The sequence below is a fragment of the Ursus maritimus genome, unplaced genomic scaffold (genome assembly GCF_017311325.1).
Source record: "Ursus maritimus isolate PB19 unplaced genomic scaffold, ASM1731132v1 scaffold_25, whole genome shotgun sequence".
In the NCBI taxonomy this organism is placed as follows: Eukaryota; Metazoa; Chordata; class Mammalia; order Carnivora; family Ursidae; genus Ursus; species Ursus maritimus.
This window is the reverse complement of record NW_024425008.1, coordinates 19,301,923-19,321,922: the sequence shown is the minus strand read 5'-3', so window position 1 is coordinate 19,321,922 and position 20,000 is coordinate 19,301,923. Positions and strand designations below refer to the sequence as shown.

General features: G+C 40.6%; 1 pseudogene; it reads left to right on the top strand.

Annotated features, from left to right (window-relative positions):
* The first annotated feature begins 4,498 nt into the window (after positions 1-4,498).
* LOC103673982 lies at positions 4,499-5,365 on the top strand (annotated as a pseudogene).
* The last annotated feature ends 14,635 nt before the right edge of the window (positions 5,366-20,000 follow it).

The following is a 20,000-nucleotide window of genomic DNA, read 5'->3' as shown; positions in this document are numbered from 1 at the left end:
GGATGATTGTGCTAACCCTCCTTTCACATCTCAGTAAAGTTATTACCCAGAAATTACACGTATCACTTCCATTTATAAGTTCTCGATCAGATCTTTTTCACAAAGTCACTAGCTGCAAAGAAAGCTAAGGAATGTAGTTCTATTTCAGATGGCCATATGAACTACCAAAAGTCAGAGATTCTATCACTGTATGTTATACAAGTTATGCGCCTTGTATAGGTAACAAATAAAAGTAAGCACCCACATATTTTCTTAAAGTTTTAAATTTAAGTTGACTTTAAGAAAAGCTGAGTTATTTTTAACATCCTGGTGGTGTTTTAAAATGCTGTCAAGACACTATTTCCCAAAGTTCTTAACTTCAGGTGATAGTAGGTCATTTAGCAATGAAGTTGGGAGAAAGTATAGGTGTACAAAGAACTATGCTTAAAAATAGACTAAATGATAGTTATTCATTTTTAAAAGGAGAGCATAAAATATACAATTTTCTGGGATATAGTGTCATTTCTTCACCTTTAAGCCCTGGACATTCAGAAAAACCAGTTTAAAGTCCAAAGGTGCATTACTGACATAATAATTAGAGTGCTTGCTATAAAGAAGACTGTGGACAAGAATTTTTAAAGAATTTATGTAGCTTACAGAAAAAAATTGAAATTTAGCAAGTCTAACTTGGCTGAAGATAGCAAAGGCTCTTTCATGGGAGCTTGAGTGAGCATGATACATAAACAAGTAGACTTTTTTAAGGTAATCACCCTTCCTTCCTTCCTTCCTTCCTTCCTTCCTTCCTTCCTTCCTTCCTTCCTTCCTTTCTATCAGCAGAAAAGTTTTATTTCTTTTAAGGTCAAACAATTAAACTACATTCAAGGCCTTAACTTAAAGAAACCAAAGTAGCCATTTTCCCTTATTTAGAACTTGAAGAGTGTCAGAGTGTATGTCACTAAATAGCAACTTGGATGAGTGTTGGTCAAGTCTTCCCCAGAAAAGAAGTGGGTTAGAAGTAAAAAGCTACCCCGAGATGGTCTTGAATATAGCAACTTATGGATCCATAACAGATGTGAAAATCAGCAGCTTAACACTCACCAGAGGGAGCAGAATGGATTTGGAGCTCCTCAAAGAGCTTCATCCCCAGAGAACTTTTACTACTTGATCTGTTTGGCAGCTTCCTGATCTTGTCTATATTGGCAGAATCTGTCTTTATTCATTATGACTCAGAGCTTACTTGATGAGGAAAGCTCTATCCCCAGGACATTTGTCACACACATACACACACACATACACAAATCAGTGGCAGTTGTTTAACACTGTAGATGCCTGAAGTGGCTAAGGCAATTGAGGCGAATAAGAAGATGGCCAGAAATCTTCAAAGGAGAATCTGGGGAATGAGAAACAAAAGGCAGAGTTGATGGAATTATGCTATCTATATATATCATATATAGATATCTATCTATCTATCTAAATTACAAGGATGGAGGGGCATCTGGGTGGCTTAGTCAGTTAAGTGTTCAACTCTTGATTTTGACTCAGGTTATGGTCTCAGGGCTGTGAAATCAAGCCCTGCGTTGGGCTCCACATTGAGCTTAGAGCCTGCTTAAGATTCCCCCTCCCTGTCCTTCTCCCCTCCTCCATCCCCACTTGTGCATGCATGCTCTCTCTCTCTCTCTCTCTCCCTCCCTAAAAAAAAAAAAAAAAAGAAATACAAGGATGGAAAAAGATATACTATGCAAACTGTAAATAAAAGAATAAAAGTGGCTTACTAATACCAAATTAAAAAGACTTTTAACGTAAAAATTATTCTTAGAGATTAAAAAAATGACATTTATAATGACAAAAAGGGCCAATCCATCAAGGAAACATAACATTATAAATGTATATGCACCTAATAATGAAGCCTGGAATACATGAAGCAAGAAGTGATACAATTGAAGGGAAAATAGATAATTCAACAATCATAGTTGTAGAACTCAATACCCCATTTCCAACAATTGATGGAATAACCAGAGAGACCATCAAGGAAATAAAAGAAGTGAACAACACTGCAAGGCAATTAAATTTAACAGACATACATAGAACACTCATTCAACAACAGAATACACAGTTCTCAAGTGCACATGGAACATTCTCCAGGACAGACCACATATTATGCCAAAGAACAAGCCAGAATAAATTTAAAAGGCATGAAATCATACAAAGTGTGTTCTCTGACTACAATGGGCTGAATTTAGAAATTAAAAACAAAATTATTAAATTTTTAAAAATTCATAAGTATGTGAAAATTAACACACTTCTAAAATAACAATGGATGAAAGGAGAAATGTATGTAAAGAGTAAATAGAAAATACTTTGAGATGAAAGAAAATGATAATACAAGATATCAAAAATTACGGAATACATCTAAAGAAGTGCTCAAAGGGAGATTTATACTTATGAGTGCTTACATTAAAAAGTTAGAAAAAAAGAGTGAGAAAGACCTCAAATCAGTGACATAATACTAAGAAACTTGAAAAAATGGACGCTAAATCCAAAGTGAAAAGAATGGAGAAAATAATAAAGATTAGAGTGGAAATAAATGAAGTAGAAGATAGAAAAAAGTCAACAAAACCCATATTTCTTTGAAAAGATAAAATTGACAAGCCTAGATTGACCAAGGAAAAAAAAATGCAGAAGATTCAAGTTGCTAAATCAGGACTTAAAAAGAAGACATCATTACTGACCTTACAGAAATACATATGATTATAAGAGGACACTATGAACAACTGAATATCAACAAGTTAGGTAATTTAGATGAAAGGGACAAAACCCCAGAAAAACTGCAAACTACTAAAACCCAAGAATAGAAAATCTGAATAGCCCTAAAACAAATTTAAAAATTAGTACATTAACACCTTCCTACAAGGAAAAGTCTAGAATTCACTGATGAATTCTGCCAAATAATTAAAGTACAAATAATGCCAGTCCTTCACAAACTCTTCCAAAAAAAATATTGGAGAACAATTACTCTGATACCAATACCAAAGATATTACAGGAGGAAGAAAACTAAAGACCAATATTCGTTACAAATATCAACACAAAATCCTCAACAAAATGCTAGTAAATTGAATCCTGCAGCATACAGAAAGGATTATATACAAAGACCAAGTGAGATTTATCCAGGGAATGCTAGATTGTTTCAACATGTGAAAACCAGTCAGCATAATATGCCATATTAGTAGAATAAAGGACACAAACTACATGGTAATCTCAATAAATGTAGAAAAATAATTTGACAAAATCAAACACTGTTTCATGACAAAAACACTTGTTGACCTAGGAATAGAAGAGAACTTCCAGGAAAACCCACAGCTAACATCATACTTAATGGTGAAAGACTGAATATCTTTCTGCACCAGATCAGAAACAAGACAAGATTCCTGGTCTCGCTACTTGTATTTAATATCACACTGCATATTCTAACCAGGCAATTAGACAAGAAAAAGAAGTAAATAACATACAGGTTGGAAATGGACAATTAAAACTATTTTCATCTCATATGCCAATTTAGCAAAAGGAAGGAAAGGAAGGAAGGAAGGAAGGCATCTAGATTGGAAATGAGAATCATCTATTCTCAAATGATGATTTTGTATGTAGAAAATCCTCAAGAATTCATGAAAAACACCAGAATTAATAAAATATTTCAACAAGGTTTCTAGATACAAGATCAATATACAAAAATGTTTAATATTTCTATACACCAACCATGAACATTCTAAAAATGAAATTAAGAAACAATTTTATTTACAAGAGTGTCAAATGAAATGAGCTGTATGAATAAATTAAACAGAAGTCTGTGAAACTTTCACATGAAAATCCATAAAACATTGTAAAATGAAATTTAAAAAGAAGTAAATGAATGAAAAGACATCTATGTTCGTAGAGTAGAAGATAATATCTTAAAGATGATGTTATTCCCCAAATTGATCTATAGATTCAAAGCACTCTCTTTTTTGCAGAATTCGAAAAGCTGATCTTCAAATTCATATGGAAATAAAGGGACCCAAATAGGTTTAATGGGTAACACAACGATATTTTATAAGTAGAAACAATCATATTTTGGAGAATTCTGCTCTACCCTGACCTTTTTCCAACTTGAGGAGCCTTTCAGTTTAAGTCTATTGTTAAAGGAGAATAAATACAAAATGGCCGTGCTCCTTCTCCCGTCCTTACTGAATAGAAGCCATGGGTTTGGTTCAGAGACAAAACAGCAAGTTCTGGTATAAAATAGAACAGAAATATTTTAAATTAGGACCCAGGGGCCACCGGAGGGTGTTTACAAAACTTCTCTCCCAGGAGTCTCCCTGAGATGAATTGACATGCCTTACTCAACGTGGGAGAATGCAGCGTAGTGTTTTGATTTTTAAAATGTCTGCTCATGCTCTGCAGTTCCTCTTAGCAGCCCAGTGAGAGAAGTGCAGGCTGCTACCTCTGAATGTACCCGACAGAAATGAATAATGCTCATTCAGAGAAATGACCTGCATTTTGTCAGATGCCATGGTCCTCTCCACGGGACAGCCAGACAGTGTGCAGTGCCACGGTGCACAGGTTAGCGGCTGGAAAAGAAATTATGGCGAGCCAAGGCTGAGTTGCAATCCAGGGAGGAGAGATGGATATACAGATTCACAGTCCTGGAGAAACCCAAGGGAAACAAGTACTCTAATAGGCACTGACTTGATGCTGTTCATTACAAGTCAGTTTCTGAGGTTAGCATCTGTCTTTATCCCTGTACTCCCTGTTAAAGCTGGATGTGGCTTAGGGGTGGAAAGAGAAGTTGCTGTGGTTAAGAGAATGGGCTTTGAGGGAGACACACCTAGCCTTGACTAGAATCTAGACTCAGATCAGAAGACCAGCAGAAGCAAAGATATTTGTAACACCACCTTCTCATCCCCCATTGGGGACCAGTGGCATTACCTGGGGAAGACTCATGCAAAGAACTTAAGGCCGAAGCAGCAGTCCACCAAGGTGGAAGGTTGCACCAGAATAGAGGTGATAGACCCAGACAAGTTCTGCAGCCTCTGCCAAGCGACTTTCAACGGCCCTGTCATGGCCATTATGGGCAACATTATATGGGCAAGAAACACAGGAAATAGGAAACTGAGCTCAAACTCATGGCACACTATGGGCAGCTGCAGACCCTGCTGTCACTGACTCATCAGCTGGGCGGGGCTACCCCTGCGAGATGTGTAAGATCCTGCTGAACTCCAAAGAACAGTATCAAGCTCGTATCAGTTGCTTCAAACACAAGAACCAGTCACCAAACCGATGGCATCACCTCTGGGCCAGATTCCAGTGCAAAGGTAGCCCTTCTAGAAAGACTTAACCACCTTGGAAGACTAGAGGTGTTTCCATTCAGCACCTGAGGTTGAACCAGCTGTGATCTTGCTTCCCATGACCATGGTCAGCCCTTTTCCTCCTTTCTTGTACCTGGAGAACTCATAGGCCTAAGGCAGGAGTGGGCCACAGATAGCATCTGATTGGTCCAGGCAAATCCACCCTTGCTCTTCCCCTTTGGAATGCGCCCTGTAGGTCAGGACAGGGGAAAGGGGTGGACTCGAGAGGACTTGGGGTGTCACAGGGTGGTAGTTTGGAGGATGGCTTTCCCCATTCCCTACCCTCTTTGTGCCATATGTCATGAACCCCAGGTCTGAGTTTCCTCTGCAGGTCAGTTTTGAACCAGTTTGCAGTTAAAGAACTGAACTATCCCAGGCTTTAGGCAGCTCCCGTGAAACCTGAAGCTTTCACACCAGACTTTGGCCAAGGTGGGAAAGGGCAGATGGGAGTGGCTGCCCCATAGAAGCTTGGAGCTGATATGACACACCCTCTTTTCCCCAAATGGGCAGGCTTTCCTGAGCCTAGGACCAGGTACTGGCCAGTTATACAGCTTTCTGCCTGCTGTGAAGTCTCCTCCTGGAGAAATGACACAGTCCTGGCAGAGCAGTGCTAACATTTCTGCCCCTTTTCCACTATTCCTGAATCATGCTAAAGGTCAGCAGCAGCTGGGAAAAGCTGGAGCTGGAGGAGTCCTCAGTACCCAGTGGGATCATGAAAAGCTCCAAGGTAGGTTTTTCCTCTCCTCCATCAGAGGTGCTCTGACCGAGGGTCATGTGGGAAAGTCCCACATCCAAGTCCCCTTGATGGTTCTGTGACCTGAATAGAAAACTGCCTCATGCCAGCCAGCTCAGATCAGAGGCTCATTACTGCTCCTTGGCTCTACTAGCCCTCTCCTTCTCCTTGTGCAGTAGACCACCTGCCCAGGTTGCTGTGGTGCTGGCCCTCTTCTGTCATCTACCAGGAGATTCCTGGGTACCAGGGAGCAGGATAAGGCCCCTAAGGAAAGAAAGGAGAGCTGGTGTAGGTTTCTGCAGTGAGAAAACAGATATTCCCCAGGCCCTAAACCAAGATTTCTCCAACTCTGCTGTGTTTTATGGCCTGGGACTTCACTGAGAGTGAATCTCTCCTTGTAGCTAGCTTTCAAGCAGGAATTCCAAGGAGTGTCACCATATAGGCCCCTCTTCATTGAATCAGAGAAGCCCCTAGCTGCTCTTGTGGCCTCTTCTCCTCCCGTTACCTTTCCCTTTGTCTGCAAAATGCCTTTATGTATTGTGTAAGGGTGTGTGTTCACGTGCTTATGCTGTCTCTTGGTCACTGAAGCCTCTAAATAAAGAATTTCTCTCATAAGCCAGACTACAACTTAACAAACCTAAGATTTGGAGCTATATTGAAATTGGATCTAGACTGTGTGTGTCTTGACCCCTCACCCTCACCCCTCTTAGACTCCCAGGGATCTAAATACTGATTGTAGGAGGTGGGACAGAGATAAACACCTAAATTGCCTGGCAACCTTATGGAAGCTTCCCAGGTGCCCTAAACATAATACAACCTCATCTACTCATCTACCTCCCCCTGTCATGGAGGGTTTTATGGAGGTCTTTAGAGGGTTTAAGCTGACAATCTACTTTGTTTGAGAGGATCATTCTGGCTGTTAGGTAGAGAAGGAATGCAGGGGAACAGGAAAAGAGACAGATAGGAAAGCCAAAATGGAGGCTGTGTCCAATATGGCTCTCTCCAGGCTCGTCCCTTCAGGGCAGAGACCTCGCCTCTTTCATCTCTACCTCTCCAAAGTAGAGAGGTATCATGAAGTGTTTATTGAATGAATGAATGAATGAATGAATGAATGGGTGAAGGGAGAAGAATGATATGGGTGGGCAAAGGTAACCGTTGTTAGCCATATGCAGAAATTGTCTTTATTTGAAATACCAGGTTTTCCCTAACTTTCTGAGCTACATTCATTTCACAGTACTTACACAGCACTAGGTTTGTTGCATGGACTTATAGCCCTAGAAATTCTTGCAGGAAACTTTCCTATGACCCAGAAATGACCTAGGGAAGGAATGAATGTGATGGCATCAGGAACCCTTTGTTCAACCTTTGTTTCAGACAGCCAGACCTAGGGAAGCTACCCAGGCAGTCTCAGCTCCCATTCTCCCTCAGAAACTACTTGGGCACCTGCTCTTGAGCAGCTGGGAAGGGTCCTACATGGCCCCCCGGTGGGTTCTCAACTCCCAGTTCCCCAAACCAGACTGTCTCAGCAATTTCCCTGGAGTCCTTCTACCTTTTTCAGGATGTCAGAATCAGCCTCATATATCAGGCAAGGAAATGAAGAGCAGAAGAGTGGGTGGGCTGTTGTATCATGAGTCCTTGGCCTGTAAGACCTCTTACTCTGGACTCAGGAGTCCCAGCTAGCCATGTGCTCAGCCTTGTTGGCAAGAGGGCACAGAGATGAATGCTTTCTTGCCCTTGGAGAGCTCACACACTATTCAAGATCATTATGGCAATGGTTGAGGGCCATGCAGGATACAGCAGGAGTGCCTCGGATGCAAGCAGTAACTCAGCTAAGGCATGAAAAAGCTGGAGAAGTTGGGAAGCTTGCATTTGATCTGCATAACTGCCTTTTGAGCTAGCGAGATCTCAAATTAATTAATGATATTCCATTTTATAGAAAAGGTTCAAGGAGGTATAGTATTTTGCCCAATGTCCTGACACTGAGAAACAACAAAATGGAGAGTCGAATCCAGTTCTCTAGATTCTTAGTCCAGAACATTTTCCAAACAAGGACCAGAATCCTCCCCACATGACCCCTGGGCCTTCCTCATCCACCTTTGGACGGCGCCATTGTCTCACAGAATAAGCAGCCACAAGACAGTTTGGACAAGGCTCAATGGCTATTTTATATTCCAAGCCCTGCCCCCATGCTTCTCATTATTTTACCCAAGATTCCCAGTGTATTATTCTCCATTTATAACTGTAAGAAACTGAAATCAATGTGGTTAGAAAAGGAAATTTATTGATTCATCTAATGAAAAGTTTTGGTACAGGGATGGCTAGATCCTGGTTCTGACACAGTGTCATCAGGAAGAATTTAACCTGGCTCTGCTTCCCTCTGTGTGGCCTGTTTCCCAGGCAGACTCTCTCCAGAAGGTAGCAGGATGACTGCTGGCAGCTCCAGGCTTGTATTCTGGTAGATAGGCAACTACAGTGGGCATCTTTTCCTACTAGTTCCAACGAAAAATTCTGGGATTGACTCATTAGCCAGCTTGGTCCTGTTCCAATTCCTAAGCCAATCACGGCAACTAGGGGAAATAGTGCCCTGATTTGGGGCCTGGGAAAGAGTAAACTCCATCTACAACAGATTGACTGCAAGAGAAAAGAAGAAAGTGTAGGGTCGCTTCCAGACTAAGGGAGAAGAATGATATGGGTGGGCAAAGGTAACCGTTGTTAGCCATGTGCAGAAATTGTCTTTATTTGAAATACCAGGTTTTCCCTAACTTTCTGAGCTACATTTAGTGATGTGCTCCAGTTTTTAGTGTACAGTTTGAGGAATCCTTACATATGTGTGTACATGTGGGTAGTCACCCTCCATATCAAGATACAGAATATTGCCAGCTCCCCAGAAGCTTCTCTTGTTCTCCTTCCCCATCAGTATCCCCTAGAAGTAAACACTATTTTGACCTCTATCACCATAGATTAGTTTTGCTTGCTCTTGAATTTTATAAAAATGGAGTCACATCCTCTTTTGCTCAGTATTATGTCTAGGAGACGCATCGATGTTTTGGTGTGTGTCAGCAGTTCATTTTCCTCATGCTGTGTGGTAGTAATCCATTATATGAATACACCACAATTCAGCTATTCTATTGATGGACAGTTGGGACAGTTGATGGACATTTCTAGTTTTGAACTATTATAAACAAAGCTGTTGTGAAAAATTTAAAAAAAAAAAGGTACGGAAAGTAAGGTCAATGAGGTTATGCTACTCACCAAATAGCGAATAGTTTTCCAATGGTCCGTCTTGAAGGAAGGTGTTCTGATTCTCAGCTTATCGAGTTTTACTTGAGGCTGCATAGGAGCAAGAAAAGAAACCTTGAACACCAACCATGATTGCCTCCAAAGGAAAGTAGAACCTTGACAAACCCCATGGTGATAAGTAGAGGAAGACTAGGAAAGCTCCTTTTTTCATCTACCCAATAAAGGCAAGAGTTCTCATTCTTTAATCTTACTATCTGCCAGTGTGCATATAGTAAAGCTGGATGAAGTCGTCCAGGAGAGAACTTGCTCTCTACTTGTTCCAAAGGAAGATATAAATTGAGCCATTGGGGAAGAAATGAAGCCATCAGACACGACTGTGATGGCTTTTTAATGAGATTGTTTGTACTAGGCCAGCAGGTAACCTTGGTGCTGAGTCAAATCCAAGAAAGAGATGGTGAGAGATCAAGGGAGGAGGGAAGGAGAGAGGCGGAACAGGAGCTTGGAGCTGGCAGCTGGCCAGCAGGCTACAGAAAAGGAGCTAAATTATGCATCTTATTTAGTACATTTATTAAAAGAACATTTCTAGGCAAACATCCCAAAACAAATGTGACTATCAGTTAAGCGCCCTGCAGTCCTGAGCAGATTTAGTGCATGACAATTTTCTCATAATGGCTTTGTGGTGTTTGCTGAGTTTCATCTCTTCATAGCATTTTATGAATTGTCATTCCATGGGGATTTTAAATAGGTTGAATTTGCCCTTCATTTGTGGTTGTTCAACAAAGTCAAAAATGGATAAATGCAGACTGAACATGGCGTAGGAATTAGAAGAACATATTTAAGTTCAAATGATATTCAACCTAAGTTTTTGATTGACATTTACCAACAGTCAGAGCAATACTTACTCCTATTGCTCATTCATTTATGAAATTTTTTGAACATTTCTTTTGTACTGCGGTTTGAACTCTAGATCCTGGGGACACAAAGATGAATAAGACAGGGTTTCTAACATTAAGAAGCACCGTTTTTAAGAGGAGGAGAAAAACACATAAAAGGTGAAAGCAGAATTATATAGAGGGAAGTATCACACAGCATGGTGTATAAAGGAGAGTGTGATTCTTTCGCTTGGAAATTGGTGGGAGAGCAAGAGAGGTTTTCAGAAAGGAAATGATGATTCTTGATTGAGGAATAGAAAGATCAAAAGCATTAGGCAAGGTATAGATTACCCTGGTGGTTTGGAGAAATGGAAGCGGCTCAGAATAATTGGAACATAAAGGGAAGGAAAGGTGAATGAGAACAGCCAGAGTAAAGAGGGGTAAGATGGCACCAGAGGGTGGCTAACTTTATACTCCATGTTAAGGAGTTTGACATTTTCTCAGGAAAATAGAAAACCATTGAAATACTATAAAGTAGGAGAATACACAATCTTTGATGCACTAAAAACAATAATTTGGTAAGTAATGTGAAAGATGAATTGAAATGTAAAACTAAGAGTGGTGATTTAAATTAGGTTTAGTTCCATAGCCAACATAAGCGATGATACAGCTTGAGGTAAGGCAGTAGCACTGTGGCTAGAGAGGGGAAGAAGAGCGCTAATAGACTGAAAGCAATATAATCTGCAGTATTTGGTGACATAGTGAATGTGAGTGGTATGTAAGGAAAAGTGAAGACTCTAGAATGGGTCTCAAATCTCTAGGTTGGGTGGCTGGGTAATTTCACTATATTAAAAGGATTGTGGGGGCACCTAGGGGGCTCAGTTGGTTGAGCATCTGACTCTTGATTTCAACTTAGGTCCTGACCTCAGAGTCATTAGATCAAGCCCCACGTCAGGCTCTGCACTCAGCGAGGAGTCTGCTTGAGATTCTCTCTCTCCCTCTCCCTCTGCCCCTCCCCCCAAATAAATAAATAAATAAATAATCTTAAAAAACAAAAAAAGGATTGTGAACCTCCAAGCTGGTGAAGCACAACATACTAAATAAATATATATGTAAAAAAAATACACTGCAAGGAAGTAGAGCAAATATTAACTAATCAGCAAGTGATGCAATTATAGATTATATTATTTGTTTCATTCGATTGTATAGTGTTTTCCAAATTAAAAAAGTTGAACATGAATTACTTTCAGAACAGGAAAAAAATGCCAGAAATTTTCGTTTGATTATTGTAAGTATAAAAAGAAGTGCCTATAAAACATTTTTCCTTTGACCTTACTTTGATAATATAGTCTTATCAACTGGAAAAACAGAGCTCCAGGCATATGTTGAAATATATGAATTCTTTTTTGGTTAGTAACACAGTTACTTCTTTTTTTCTAGTTTTGTACACTTACGTTGTACTTCCCAAACTGTATTCACCTAAAAAGCAAATACCATGGTAGGAAAAAACACTTAAGACTTACTCTATTTAGAAAGCTAGTGGTTAGAAAGGAGATTTAATAAAGTAGAAAGCAGATTTCACTTATTTTCCTGGCCCATGATACCTACCGGATGTGTGGCTTGGAACCAATAATACTGGAGCTTCTTGAATCAGGGTTCGCTGAGAATTTCAGAAATGCTTCAGGAGTGAATAACCCTGTCAAAAGAGTTTATATTCACAGAGTTTCTTGGATAGTATTCATATCCATCAATCTTTCACTTCCACATTGAATGTATTTATACACATAGGCCTGGAGGCCTTTTGCCAGCTTTGGTGTTCTCCAATATGCTTCAGAGTGACACTCAGTGGTTGATACCTTAAGTGTGACTTGTCAATGGATGCCCCAACACACTTAAAATGCAAGGCATTTGTCTATCATCCCTTGGATCTGGGTTGAATTTTTTTTCTGGGTTGAATTTTTATTTTCCAAAGTCCTGAGAATTAATAAGAATCCTTAACACAGGAGGTTAAACATTTACTACTATTTGAAGACACCTTTCGGTGGGAAAGAAAAAAAAAATCAACAACTGACATTTAATATGTTCGTATCTCAAAGAGGCCATTGACTTTTCTTTTCCATCACTCATTTTTGAGTCTATATCACCCTATAGAGTTTTGATTAGAAATTCACTTTGTGTTTCTGTTTATGTCATCCTTAGTGTGGCTTTCATCTGTAAGTAAAGTAATCCATTCTCTAGAATGTTGCAATGTGAGTTACTAACTACTTGAAACAGAACTGAAAATTTGACTGGATCACACTATAGCATTCCCTCTTGATGCTTTAATACTTTCTCATGCTGATGTCAGTTTCCTTTCGTTACGAGAGGCCCAACCCTCCCTGTTCTTTTACTACTCCAGGAAAGTAAGCAGAAGAATCACTGATAGACTTAAATTCCCACTGAAGCACTGAAAGGTTCAGATACGGGCTGCACATCATAAAGTAGCCCTTTCCATCTTGTATCCTTCCCCTAGTACCTCAGCTGCTTTTTTGCCTTGGTTCAATGCCTATTTCAATGTTGGGATTCCTGAGTTCTCCTGGGACTTAGAGATTGTAGAATATGATCACACTCTAGGGGCAAGTGGTCAGATAAAACTACCCACTTACACATTTGCTGCAAAGAATTAGAGGGAAAGATGCACTTAGAGAATGCATTTTACCCAGGGGAATCATACGATAAGCCATAGCCGGCGATAGATGACTTCAGAATGAAACATCCGTCTCCGTAGAAGGCGTTTCAACGTGATGAGGACAGTAGCTAAGAGACCAATTGAACTTTTGAAACAGTGAAGAGCATGCATCTGGGCCTTATATTCCATATTCTTATTTTATTATCCCCCCACATTAAAGCATAGGACACATATCTTATTTTATTTCAAATAGATTGAGACTTGGCCAAAATAATTTCTTTTGAGTTGTGTGAGAAAATGAGCAGAGGAAACAAAGAGCAAAAAGCATCCCTTTCTATCTCACTCAAATAGCACATTCCAGTAACATCCTGAAGATTCAGGAGGTCCTTCTTTGCCTATAAAATGTGTTGAATTTATATTTTGATCGGTGGCTTGACATCTCCAAATTGTAGATCAAGGAGATAAGCGCTTGGGCATAAAGTAGAAATTGTCTGCATGGTAAAAATGGGCCTCAACTTAGGTTTGAGAAGCTTGGCTTTGAATTTTGTTCTGCCACTTCCTGGCTGTGTATTCCTAGCCAATTCACTTAGCCTGAGTGACACCATAAAATGGGGATAAGATAGGGATAATGGCTTCATAAGGTTTAAATAAAGTATTTAAAACTATGTTAAAACTGAAGATAAAATTTTATACCCTAGGATTTAAGATATGACATAGTTCAATGACATTAGTCAGTGTGAATCTTGGCGTGGTTATGGTTATAACATCATGAAGAAATAAATGTGATCTTAATAATTCAAACTCAGTAAACTCCAGTTTTCCAGCTTCAACCAATATGAGACTGTATTGCCTCTATTTGTCCAAATGATGACTTGTTATTGACATTTTAACAGAGCTTTGAACTGTTAGAGTGCCTTAAAAGATTCCTCAGAGATATCTAGTACATGACCGATCAAGAGGCTATTTCTGCTATGGTTGGAAAAAACACCTCCAGACGCACCCTGCCCCCACACACCCCGTGAAAATTGTTGTCCATTCAAAGTAGTCCCAATATTTATACACGTGTCACCTAAATGCACTTTTCTTAAAACCTCCCCAGACAGAAGTTGTTTCAATTAAGATGTGGAAATAGTAAATTAGCGAGTGTTCAGCTCTTGCCTCTGGTGTGGTTAGCACAGTTGTGTGAGGATGAAAGCACAAAACTTTCCATGTTCACCCGATGGAATTCCACTGAGTCATGGGAGGGAAAAGGTAGAAGACAGTCGTGTCTCTGGATGGAGAAAACATCTGGTTAAATATAAAATATATGGACTGTGTAATAAAGAAATAATTATAAGCATATCAAAGAATATGTTAAGAATTGCTGAATTTGCAGGGCAAAATTTAAAATCCACACCCTGGAGGCCAGTGAATATCCCTTGACTTGGCCATCATTTTTATAGCATTTCCTCTACTTCTTGGTGATTTACTAGGGCAATCCCCTAGTTCCCATATATTTTGCTATAACTCAAACTCCACATCTCACACATTCCAACTTGCACCTCAACAAGCCCTTGTAAGCCTTCACCTTCTGGCCACAACATTCCTATGAATAACTCCCCAGAGTGCTCTTAAGAGAGTGCTTGTGTGTAGTGAATGGCATGTGATTTCCATTAAATAATCCAAGGAGATTGTGGATCGTTATGTACATAAACTTTCATTAATCTTTCACTGTATGATTATAGTGGCACTTGAGAAAAGTGAAGACTTTTCCCCTCCTATTTTAGAAAATAAGAAAACATAAAGCAAGGATCCCAGGATGAGGAAGAGAGAATGATGGAGAATTTCATCTCTGGTTTACACGTGGTATGACGCTATTCAGGAAGACTTATCTGGAATGTGATAGCTTCTGTGGCTTTAGACCTTAATTAAGCAAATTATACAGCTTCATAAAGAGTGGCTTCTCAAGTTTCTACAAGTCTGTTTTCATTTCCCATGGGCAGAGTATTTCTTTTTCCTTTTCTCAATGAAGCGTATCTCTGTGGTATGGGTTTGTCAGTCAGGCAGGATCCCAGTAGGAAACAGATGATTATGCCTCAAACTGGGTCTTTTGGTGAGAGTGTACTGAAGGGACTATTTACAAAGATGTTGACAGAATACAGGGAAGCAATGCTGGATGAGCAGTACTCAGGAGAGTAACGGGGCAACACGCATACTACCAGTGAAGGCGTAGTTCGCCAGCTGAGAGAGAGAGATCACTCTATACAAGGAACAGAAACTCCACTGGAGTGGATGCAGAAGAGAGAGGGAGGGAACTAGGATAATACATATGCCCTGAATTCACCCTCCTCTCTCTCTCCCTCCAACTCCTATGGGTGCTGCTCATCTGCAGAACCAACCAGAAGCCAGTGACAAGCAGGTCATTGGCTTCTCAGGGCAGAGCGGGAAGAAATGCAGGGTGGACATGGAGAGGAAAATGGGAGACATTCAGCACCGTGAGTGAGTATACGTGGATCTCCGTAGCCACCGCCAACCAGGTTAGGAGCACTGGCAGTGTCTTGAATACTGGACTCTGGCGATCCCTAATTATGAGCTCCTCCACCAGAACTTCAACAGTTGATAGTTTGGCTTGGATAAACTATCCCTTGGAGTCAAAAAGGAAGTTTGAACTAAAGCACGGTGTTCATTACGCAGCACATGTTTTACGATAACGTGCTGGTTATTCTCAGAGCCTCACCTCCCTGCCTAGGCTCCTTCTCCACAGAGCTCTGCCCTGCTCCACGTCGTGGAGGCTGACCTCCAGTTGCATCTCAGGGCTCCCTGATCTCTAGCTTCTGGTTGAGGTTTGGTAATGGGAAGCTCTGGCCATGCACATGAGTTTTGTTTATTTACTTGTTTGTTTCTTTTGTACAAACTAGTAAACCCAAAACGTTAGGGATTGAGTTTCTCTGCCTTTGTTTCTTTCACAAAGCCCAGCAGAATAAGGCTATGTATATTACAATGAATAAGTACTAAATAATTGATTGGCTGGAGGTTCATAAATATGTCTGAGCTTGAAACGCAAAGAAATTCCAAAGTCAGTTATGAATGGTGCTGTAGGGAGAGATTTATTTTTCCACTTTTTTTATATGTATCCATCAAATTTTAGTCCACACTCCTACCTACTCAGCTCCATTCCTAGTACTAGGAACTGCAGGTGCAGTGAAGAATGATGTGGACAGAGCACCCACTTTGTGCTTGTCTCTCAGTGCCTGACACTTAGAGAATGACATGGTGATGAGAGCTTGGACTTTGGAGCCCAGCAGAGGTGGGCCGTGGTTCAATGCCTGCTTTTGTATGGTGCTGGCAACCTTAAATAATTTTCTTTTCTTTTCTTTTCTTTTCTTTTCTTTTCTTTTCTTTTCTTTTCTTTTCTTTTCTTTTTTTAAAGATTTTATTTATTAATTTGACAGAGAGAAACAGCCAGCAAGAGAGGGAACACAAGCAGGGGGAGTGGGAGAGGAAGAAGCAGGCTCCCAGCGGAGGAGCCTGATGCGGGGCTCGATCCCAGAACACTGAGATCATGCCCTGAGCCAAAGGCAGACGCTTAATGACTGTGCCACCCAGGCGCCCCTTAAATAATTTTCTAAAACTTAGTTTTCTCATCTGTAAAAATGGAGGCATGAACATTTTAGAAGTTTTTATTTGTGGGGATTAAATGAAATAAGCCAAATAAATCACTCGTGACAGTGCTGGGTACATAGCGAGAGGTCAGTAAATTCCTGGAGTAATTCCTATAGGGAACTGCATGGCAATGAGGGGAGGGGGTGTGATCAAGGGGCAGGAGAGGCTGTTGTTGACACTGATCCAGGAGCACTGGCCTTAGAGCTGATTGATTCCAAGGGTCAAGAAGGCATTTGGAAGAGGATTATACCAAGAGAAGTGACAAACAAAAAGCTTCTTGGCCCAATGGGAAAACCTCAGTTCTCAGAGAGCAGGACAATATTGAGGATGTCATCATGTTTGCTGTGAGATTTGCCTGTCAGCCCAACCTTCATGGACCCATGTCTGAATCCTCTGGTGTCTGTGGGTGGGGGGAGGAGGGTAGCGGAGCCCTTGCTACCTCTTTGAGAGAATGAAACTCAAAGGACAGAGAGAGACATCCTTCTTAACCCATGCTTTCCAGTTTGGAGACTTCAGTTTGGGGCTCTGAGGGAGAAGGTGGGATACAGCAAATTGAAGAGACAGCTGAGCACCTGGGGAAAATTCTAGTGGAACTGTCAGTCACCATTGCTTGGAAAAAACAATGGTCATGACCTAAGACACCCAGCTGAAGGGGAGAAGAGGAATAAAACCCAGTCATTCAGAACATGTAGGAGACTGACCTATCAATGCAGAAAAGCCATGGAGGTGCCTACAATCATCCAAAGAGGAGGAAATTACTGGAAGATTGGCATCAGGACCTCTCAGAGGCAAGAGAGGCCCATTCCATTTTCCCTTTGGTGGTTCCTGGTCATCTAAAAAAAAATTTTGGTTTTTTTTTTTTTTTTTAATGCCAAAACATAGTTTCAAAAGTTGTAGAGTATAAATAATACTTTTGGTGTATTAATAGCAATGTAAAAATAATTCTAGTATCTGCTCTTGATTTCTATAAAAAGCAGTAAGTCAGTTGCGATGATAATGGGGTCCAGTATTGGAAGCCAGTTTTAAAGCATCTTTTTTTCTTTCAGTCCTGTTAGTACCGGTCTCTGATTGTAGTACGTTTTCATTCAGAGGTAACATAAAAATTCCAGCTTGGGGGTCCATGGTGAATAGGAGAGGTCCTCCTCTCATGCTCTCCCTGCTCCTGCCGCAGTGCCAGAAATGGGCCCAGACTGTGGTTCCACAAGAGATGGTGGGAGGAGGAGCAGCCATGGACACAGGTGACTGCTGTGTTACCCACAGCCCGTGGCAGCCTGTGTGATTGCACACCTCCCCGTGGCAGCCGGTGACAGAGGAAGTATTCCGCAGCTCTACTCTCTTGACTCCCATTTACTTCCCAGCCAAGCTTTGGCTTCTTTCCCCCTCACTCTCCTGAAACCTTTTCATCAGTGTCATGAGTGACCCGTTCACTGGCAAGCCAACGACATATACCACTTCACCATTTTAGTCAACTTTTTGGAGTTCTTTTCTTAGGCTTCCTGGATATTTTTCTATACCCATAACCACCGATCTTTCAATTTCATTTGTTCTACCTGCTCCTCTGCTCTCTTACTCTACGTCTGTATTCCTCAGGAGTCCATCCTGGGTTCGATACTGTTCCAAATCTCTGCTATTTCCCTAAGACACGGCATTTAAATCAGTGGTTATAACTCCTTTTCATATGACACAGAAATCCACATGATATTTCCAAACCCAAATTTTCTCCTCAGCACCATGCTCACATTTCCAATGATCTCTGCCTACTGTTTTATTTTATTTTTTTTGTTTTTGTTTCACTGGAATGCAGCACACTCTATAAATACTGAACTCCTTGTATTTTCACTCTCCTTCATACACATGGAGGCACTTTTGAGTCTTTGCTCTCACATCCCACGGTAAGGAGCAATCACAGGAACTCTGCTTCACAATACTTTTCAAAGAAGGCATTCTCATGGCTTTTGTCTAACTTTTGAAATGGTACACAGGCTTCTATCTTGTTCCTCCCAACGCTTACTATACCATCAGTAGAATAATCTTCTAATAAATAAATATGATCCTGGAATTTTCCAGCTTCAAAACCATTATTGACTGTTGACTCAGAGTCGCCTTCAAAATTACATTGCACCTCCTTGCATGGGGACATAAGGACCTTAGCATGTCGTTCCCTCTAGTTGTGGTGCCCCGATGACTTTTATTCATCTAAAAAAATGCCCAAATGGTCTTCAGTAGACAGATCAATTGTCAAATTTTGATGACAACTTTCTAGACTATTCTGGAAATGATTGTTTTATCCTTTTTTATTCTCCCACACATTTCTTCAAAGCATCACTTTAAAATTTCCCAGAGTGGAGGGCCTGGGTGGCTCAGTCGGCTAAGAGTCTGTCTGGGGCTCAGGTCATGATCTCAGGGTCATGGGATTGAGCCCTGTGTTGGGCTCCCTCTTAGCAGGGAGCCTGCTTCTCCCTCTGCCTTGTTTGCCCGCTTGTGCTCTTTCTCTCTCTCAAATAAATAGATAAAATCTTTTTAAAAATAAAATAAAATAAAATAAAATTTCCCAGAGTATAACTTGTTGGTGTTTATTTTTTTTTTACACATTCCTTTTTTTAAAAATAATTTTTATTTTGTTATATTAGTCACCATACAGTACATCCCCAGTTTTTGATGCAATGTTCCATGATTCATTATTTGCATATATTTTGAATTGCCTGTTTGGCTGAGCCTAGCACAATGCCTGGCCCTTCCAAGAAGCTCAGGATGCAGTTGAGTAATGGGTGGATAAATAGTGAAATGTAAGTTCTGGGAGTAATTTGCTGCTCCTGTGCCAGTTTTATGGACTGATGGGCTTGGTATGTGACGCTCATAGCTTTGGTTTCTCCTGACAGAAAACGTAGGAAACAAGGGTTTATAAGGAAACACCACCTTTGCAGGGACAAGAGATGGCATTCATCAGGGGGGCAGCATGGTGTAGTAAATTTCTATGTAGGGCAGGAAGTGTGCCCAATCAGGCAGTCAACAATGGTTGAGTCAATAACCCCAGGATTTAGGGTCACCTCTCACTTAGATCCTCAATCCCCTTTGACCAGGGGACTGCTGCTCATTTTCATGGTATTTCTCATTTGGTTAAAATGTTTAGAACAATTGAGTAATCACTTTGTTATGCCTTCTATTTATAATAACAAATGGAGGCAGTTGATCTGAGCTATAAATTGTCATCTCTTTGTGATGTTTGGTTTGTTTTCCAAAGACAATGTGCTCTTAAAAAGAAAGGCATTCCTGTGTACACACAAGCATTCTAGGCTAACTAGGTTTTTGTGGATCGATGACAAATGATTGTAAACAAAGGCAATTCCCTCCACCGTAACCTTGACCCACGAAGGCCAAGAAATGCATTGTTCATTTAAATGAAATTCATTTCGCTGTCATATTAGTTATGCTTGAAAGTTTTATCTCCAGCAGAGATTTTCAGGGACATGCTGTTCCTGGAACAGTG